The sequence below is a fragment of the Marmota flaviventris genome, chromosome 6 (genome assembly GCF_047511675.1).
Source record: "Marmota flaviventris isolate mMarFla1 chromosome 6, mMarFla1.hap1, whole genome shotgun sequence".
NCBI lineage: Eukaryota > Metazoa > Chordata > Mammalia > Rodentia > Sciuridae > Marmota > Marmota flaviventris.
The window spans coordinates 91,073,391-91,081,503 of NC_092503.1; the positions used below are offsets into that span (position 1 = coordinate 91,073,391).

General features: G+C 34.6%; 1 non-coding gene and 1 pseudogene across 1 annotated transcript; one reads left to right on the plus strand and one right to left on the minus strand.

Annotated features, from left to right (window-relative positions):
* The first annotated feature begins 267 nt into the window (after nucleotides 1–267).
* On the plus strand, nucleotides 268–2,955 carry LOC114086839 (SUMO-activating enzyme subunit 2-like; annotated as a pseudogene).
* A 4,500-nt stretch (nucleotides 2,956–7,455) lies between these two features.
* On the minus strand, nucleotides 7,456–7,557 carry LOC114087007 (small nucleolar RNA U13). The gene has a single exon (XR_003581737.2). It is a non-coding gene; the product is annotated as a small nucleolar RNA U13 (small nucleolar RNA).
* Between the last annotated feature and the right edge of the window lie 556 nt (nucleotides 7,558–8,113).

The window sequence follows — 8,113 nt, forward strand, 5'->3', positions numbered from 1 at the left end:
AGGAAACTTGAGCTACATGAAATTGATAATTCCTAGAATCTTAAACCTGTGGGGATGAAAAACAAATTACAGCAATTAAAGTGAGCTAAAGAAAAACAATAGAGAGAGCAATTGTTTTTTGAAAACTAGTGATTATTATTAGAAAGAGATTTATAGTTTGATTATAAATCTCTGGTGATGTAGTTTGCTATATATTCTGGGGACTGAAGAGTACTCTCTAGACTCTAGATTTGATGGGCCAATACAGTTCCTAAAAGTCCAAATGACATGGTATTAAATAAGTAGCCTGCACTGCACTGCACCCAGCCTCCCCTGAACTGACAAGTGAAAGCATGTGAAATTGGTCATTCATTTCTCCTATGAAATCATGTGGTATGTGTTATTCTCCGTACTAACCTGTAGTTACTCTGTCATCATCACAGAGCAGGCTCTGTGATGCCTGACAGAAACTTCTAGTAGTAAACTCAGAATAGTTAACCAGAAATCACTCTCCTTCAGGAAGCCCTAACCTAACTGATTGATCTGCTTTTCACTGCCCTACCAGGCAGAGGTACTACTTGTCACTCACTGTATGTGTGTTTTGAAGTTTGGACCAACAAACAGCACATCACACACACAGGGAAGCAGTCAAAAACTTAACTTTACTTGCTCAAGACACTATGAAAGAAAACACCTGACACAAACATTAAAACCATTATTTCACAAAGGAGAAATTTAATAGATCACATCTTCTTAAACTTAGGTTTTAACAACAAAGAATGAACCATTAACTGTAAATATCAATTTAAATAAACACACACACACACACACACACACACACACACACACACATGCCAGTAAAGATGAGTGGATAGTGGAATTTAGAAAAGCTGCTTTGTTACTAGCACCCCTCTCAAACAGCAAGAGGAAACCAAGATCAGTTATTATTTTTCCATGTATAAGTTACTATTAGATGGAAATGGAATGTCAATGTTACATATGTATCAGCATGTGAAAAATATAAATACACTATATGTATTTCAATCACTATAAAAACTATGCCTTAGAATGAATGGATAAAGGCCTCCGCCTCCACTGTGGCTCATGGATGTCCTGCACTGACACTGTCTCAGGGGCTTTCCCAAGGAGCTGGCCGAGGCAGTGGATGGGGGCCAGGTGCTGGTGGTGGGCGCAGGCAACATGGGCTGGGATCTCCTTAAGAACCTTGTGCTCACGGCTTCTCTCACATTGACATGATTGATCTGGACACTACTGTGTCAGGAACCTCAACAGGCAGTTTTTGTTTCAAAAGAACCATGTTGGACGATCAAAGGCACAGCCGAGACTATAATGTGGAATTTTCTTGATAGTTTATATTGGTCATGAATGCATTAGATAACAAAGCTGCATGAAACCGTGTTAATAGGATGTGTTTGGCAGTTGATGTTCCTCTTATTGAGAGTGGGACTGCTGGCTGGTCATATTAGACAAGTAACTACTATAAAAAAGGGTGTGACTGAGTGTTATGAATGTCATCCTAAGCCAACCCAGAGAACTTTTCCTGGCTGTAGGATTCATAGCACACCTTCAGAACCTATTCATTGCGTCACATTGTTTGGGCAAAATATTTGTTCAACCCATTGTTTGGGGAAGAAGATGCTGATCAGGAAGTGTCACCTGACAGAGCTGACCCTGAAGCTGCATGGGAACCAACAGAAGCTGAAGCCAGAGCTCGAGCATCTAATGAAGATGGTGACATAAAACGTATTTCCACAAAGGAAAGGGCAAAATCAACTAGATATGATCCAGTTAAACTTTTATCAAGCTTTTTAAAGATGATATCAGGTATCTATTGGTAGTGGATCAACTATGGTGGAAAAGGAAACCTCCTGTTCCATTGGACTGGGCTGAAGTACAGAGTCAAGGAGAAGAATCTAATCCATCAGATCAACAAAATGAACCTCAGCTGGGTCTGAAAGACCAGCAGGTTCTAGATGTAAAGAGCTATGCAACTCTTTTTTCAAAGTGCATTGATACTTTTGAGAGTTCATTTAGCAGAAAAAGGAGATGGAGCTGAGCTCATATGGGATAAAGATGACCCATCTGCAATGGATTTTATCACTTCTGCTGCAAATCTCAGGATGCATATTTTCAGTATGAATATGAAGAGCAGGTTTGATGTAAAATCAATGGCAGGGAACATTATTCCTGCTATTGCTACTACTAATGCAGTGATTGCTGGGTTGATAGTATTGGAAGGACTGAAGATTTTATCAGGAAAAATAGACCAGTGTAGAACATTTTTTTGAATAAACAACCAAACCCAAGAAAGAAGTTGCTTGTGCCTTGTGCACTGGATCCTCCAACCCCAATTGTTATGTGTGTGCCAGCAAGCCAGGGGTGAATTTATGACTGAATGTCCACGAATTGACTCTTTTCACCTTACAAGATAAGATAGTGAAAGAAAAATTTGCTATTGTAGCACCAGATGTCCAAATTGAAGATGGGAAAGGAACAATCCTAATATCTTCAGAAGAGGGAGAGACAGAAGCTAATAATCATAAGAAGTTGTCAGAATTTGGAATTAGAAATGGCAACTGGCTGCAAGCAGATGATTTCCTTCAGGACTACACTTTATTGATCATCATTCTTCATAGTGAAGACCTAGAAAAGGATGTTGAATTTGAAGTTGTTGATGATGGCCCAGAAAAAGTGGGGCCCAAACAAAGTAAAGATGCTGCCAAAAGCATTACCAATGGCAGTGATGATGGAGCCCAGCCTTCCACCTCTACTACACAAGAGCAAGATGATGTACTCATAGTTGATTCAGATGAAGAAGGTCCTTCAAATAATGCTGATGTCAGTGAAGAAATAAGAAGTCACAAGAGGAAATTAGATGAGAAGGAGAATGTCACTGCAAAGAGGTCATGTACAGAGCAGATAGAAGAGCTTGATGATGTTATAGCATTAGATTGAGCATAAACCCTCTTACTATGTTAGTTCATCTGGGTAGAACCAGATTTGTTAAGTCCTTTGTTCCAAAAGGAAAATAATGGTAATGGTGACTTGAAAATGATTCTGCTCCCTTTGAAAGTATTCATTTTGCTAGAACTATTAGAACATTGGCGTATGCTGTATTGAAAGTAGGAGTATAGTTTTAAAACCCTTTGAATAAAGTGTGTTTATAACCAGTCATGAGATGAAACATCACAATGCATGTGGCCTTTTTAATGTAAATACCCTTAGGTATCATTTAATAGTTCAAAAATATTGTGGTTTAGTAAAGTTAATATCTGGTTATAAATATTATGCCTTTATTTTTGGCTAGAAGAAGAATTATTTTTAGCCTAGATCTAACCATTTTCATATTCTTTTTTTTTAAATTTTTTATTGTGGGTTGTTCAAAACATTACAAATTTCTTGACATATCATATTCCACACTTTGATTCAAGTGGGTTATGAACTCCCACCTTCACCCCATACACAGATTGCAGAATCACATCAGTTACACATCCATTGATTTACATATTGCCATACTAGTGTCTGTTGTGCTCCGCTGCCTTTCCCATCCTCCCCCCTCCCCCCTCCCCACCTCTCCCCTCCCCTCCCCTCCTCTCTCTCTACCCCCTCCACTGTATAACCCTGAGGGTCTCCTTCCATTACCATGCAATTTCCCTTCTCTCTCCCTTCATTTTCATATTCTTAACCGACTGAAACAGATTCAAAGAAATATCAAGTGCTATGCATTGAAACTTGTTTTTAAATGTTAATTGGCACTATGTATATTAATGTAAAACAATGTTAATTTGCTCAGATTTTCAGTTTGTACTGCCTGGTATGTCTGTGTAAGAAAAGAATTTTTGTGTATTATTACAATTTCAGGTTATTTATATTTGATGTTTTGTAAAACTCAAATAATGATTATATTATACTTATGGACCATATAAATAACATCTGCATACTTGTTAAAAAAGAATGAATGGATAAAGAAATAGATATATACATACAATGGAATATTACTCAGCATTAAAAGAGAATAAAATTATGGCATTTGCAGGTAAATGGATGAAGTTGGAGAATACCATGCTAAGTGAAGTAAGCCAATCCCCAAAACCAAATGTCAAATGTTTTTTTCTGATAAGTAGATGCTGATCCATAATGTGGGGAGTCCATGGGGAAAATAGGGGAACTTTGGGAAAACAGGACAGAGGCATGGAAAGGGGGCATGGGTGCAGGAAAGATGGTGGAATGAGATAGACATCATCACCTTAGGTATTTTAATGCCTGCACATACGGTGGGATGCTACATTTTGTACAACCAGAGAAATGAAAAGTTGTGTTGCAATTGTGTATGATGAATCAACTGCATTCTGCTGTCATATATATCTATTTAGAATAAATAAATAAAATAAAATAATAAAAAAGAAAAAAAAATATTCCTTAGATATTATCAAAAAACACTTTCAAAAAGATAGTAATAAATTCTTATTTGTTGTGCCTCCTAACATTATTATGAATACTGAAAGATATTTTGTAAAATGAAGTAAAAGATACTTTTACTTCAGGTGTGGATCTGCCCACTTCAGAGTCCCCAAATACAGAATTATTCTGTAATTTTAAAATCATTTTAAGAAGTATAATTTTTTTTGATATGCCACCAAATGGTGAGATTTCCCAATATCAGTCCACTGTTTCTTCAGATGATAGTTTATATCTGCTCGGTGATTTGTATTTAAATTTAATCTAGCAGTATTTTTTTTATATAAAGTTCTAACCAACAATATTCAATAATATCACGTCAGAAAACTATACTTAACATTGGCTGCATATGAGTATCTGTATTTCAAATAATAAATAAATGTCTAAAAATATTATTCTTACATAAACTCCCCAATAAGCACTCTAAAATTTTAGTAAATTAAGTAATTTTTTATTTGTAGATGTAATTATTGATTAACAATTATTTATAGAACCATTTACAAAATAATGTGCTTTCTTAGTATATGAAGAATAATTCTAAGTCAATAGGCCTTTATATCCATTTAAAACTATAACAAGGCCACTGGACAAAATAATACTTACAAAAATGTCAATTACTGTTATTTCATGAAAAGGAAAGATATTAATGATCTAGTTTTAAAATTGCTGATATTTGAATTTTTGACCTGCAAAATGGCATCTTTAAATTTTTATGAGGGAATTCTTACAAGCTGAGTTGAGTTATGAGACTTGGCATCATGACATTGACTGGATTCAGATGGGTCAGAGTGGAGATGTTAATGAGAGTGTCTCCTACTCAGTCAGACAGCCCCAGACAACACAGTGCAAGTCAGGATTGAATCTTCACTGACTTGTCAAGAAGGGATTCCCTGCTAACTACCTGATTACTCCAGGTGACCAAGTGATTGTTCTCATATCAATGAAGAAAATTAAAAATAAATAAATAAATTAGAAGGTAATTTCTCCTACTTCTTCTTGCCTTTCCTGGTTTATTATTCCTTTTTGTGGGTTTTATTCAGACATTTGTATATAGGCCTGTATACAAGTGGAGAAAAAAATAAATAAAAGGACATCCATTGTGCCAAAATTACAGTCAAGTTATAAATGTAACTCCTCACATGAACTTAATATTTCTTTTAGAAGAAACCTAACAGAATTTTCTTTCTTCTGTCTTGAAATACATTAGGCACTAAACAATGTTGACTCCTATTATGGTAACTTTAAATGTTCCAAGTGTTAGAAGCTTTATATTTTTATTAAGGTTGCCATTTACTATAAATTTTTTTCTGCATTCTGTACTTTAGCCCTCCATTCAGACGTTATTTCATCCCTCAATATATTTTGTAAATTTTCCACATTTACATGAGAGTAGATTTTACCAAAATATAGTATCAAATGTATTATTCCTGAGGTTATAAAGTTGACAGTAAAGAAAATATGTACTCCAGAAAAGTGGTTTTAAAACATGTGTTTGTTTTTTTTTTTTTTTTTGTATAGGTTCTGCAAAGAGCTTTATCAGCTTAAACAGGAAAAATTGATCCATTCACCATAATCATAGTGCCATAAGAGTAAATTAAATATAATTGAATCCAGGAAGCTTCATTTCTCTTTGATTATTTGTTTTGTATTGTATTGTGTTGTTTTGTTTTTGCTCTGCTATGATAGGAGTCTACACTCTTAGTTTGAGTATATTTATGGTAGGGATCTTTTAAAGAAGAGTAGATAAGTAATCATTATAAAGTTTTATTGTATAACCAGTTATTGTCTAGCAGCACTCAGTGTATCAGGTATCAATCTTCGGGGAGAAAAACATTTCATTGGTTACTAATCCCAGGGGACTAACTTAAACTTGTCTGTCCACTGAATCTCTGGGTACTGGATTCATCAAGGAAAACACAACACAATCAAGCACTGAATTGAACAATTCTTACCTTGGAGAACTGAAAGCACAATCAGGTTCAATGGTGTGCCCTGGTCTCTAATGGATACCTAGTTTCTCCTGGCATGTAATGCAGGGCAATTTTCCTATAGGTAGCCCTCTCTGAAGGGCAAAGGAAAGACCTCAACCCTTAGCCCTCTTCATGTCAATTCTGAAAGCTGGGGTGACTGAGGGTCATTGATGCTGAGGCTTAAAGAGAAGAAAGTAACACTAAGTTTGAAACAGGAGAAAATATCTTCATAGGATGAAATAATTCTAGCATATGCAATGTGAAGTTTTATCATCTTGATTATGGGAGTGTCCTGGGCTTAAGGCACATTCTTATGTGGCTGATTGGGGATCAAAACACCTGCACATAAGACTCTTTTCTGACAATAATGACATAGCACAGTCATCTCACAGAAGGGCAGTGGATGCCCTTAAACAAAACTTGGTAGGATATTCAGGTTTACCTCATCATATATGTTCCAAGGAGTATCAAGTATTTTATAACTCATGTAGTTAGGCTTTTGTGGAAAGAAGCAGGATTCTAAAAGATTGAAAAGTGGCTCGTGTGAACCTGGAAAGAAAATGCATGAGTTCTATCTAATAAATATTTACGCACACTTATAAAAATATTGTTGGTCTGTGTCCTATTCTTTTTTTAAAATTTTACATAATTTATCCAAAACTGTTCTATTTGCTTCTACAATTGTCTAAAAATCTGAAGCTTCCAAATAAATATATAGAGAGAACATCGAAAATACGCAAAAAACCCAAAAAATCAAATTAACCCTGAAACCCCATTCAAAACAACACAAGACATAGCAACTAATGTATGTTTTTAAACTCTGGGACTATGATATTCTCATTTTATATGGTATAATATTGAAATAGTCAGTTAAACAGAATAAATTAAAAGAAAAATATAATTTTACATGAATTTTCTCTTAATACAAGTTCTGATTATTTTTAGTATTAGTTAAAATCTTTCTCATTTTCTTTAAAACATTCATACCTATTTTTACTTCATTTTCATCTCTTTTTTTTTAAGTTCATGTCAGACAGGTAATATATCAATGTCATAACAAAGTTTAGAGGGAAGCACATCTCACGCAATAGCTTGAACACCCAATCATCACACTTATGAAAAAAAGAATTATCATTTTCATCTCTTTCTGATAAAATTTATTTATATTTCATTTAATGTATAAATTATAATGATGTCTAAATCTGAAGTTGATAATCATTTACATGTAGCTTTCTTTTAATAGGTCACTTTATTTGTTTAAATTGGTTCAGAGGTGATTTTTTTTTTTTAGAAGTGACTTATGTGATCACAACCCGAGAGATTTAATACACCTTAAAAATACAAGAGACATTGTTTCAGGAAATTCTGCAGGTCTGAGAATTACTTTTTGTTAACTTATTTTATTTTTACACAAATGGAGCACATTTTTTTTCATTTCTTTGTTGTACATGATGTAGATTCACACCATTCATGCAATCATACCCATAACTCAATCAATAAATGTGCTAAGGAAATGAGCAGACACTTCACAGAAGAAGATATACAAATTAATGAAAAAAGTGTTCAACATCTCTATCAATTAAAGAAATGCAGATCAAAACTCAGATTTCATCTCACTCCAGTCCAAATGGTAATTATCAAGAATTCAAGCAACAATAAGTGCTGAGGAGGATGTGGGGAAAAAG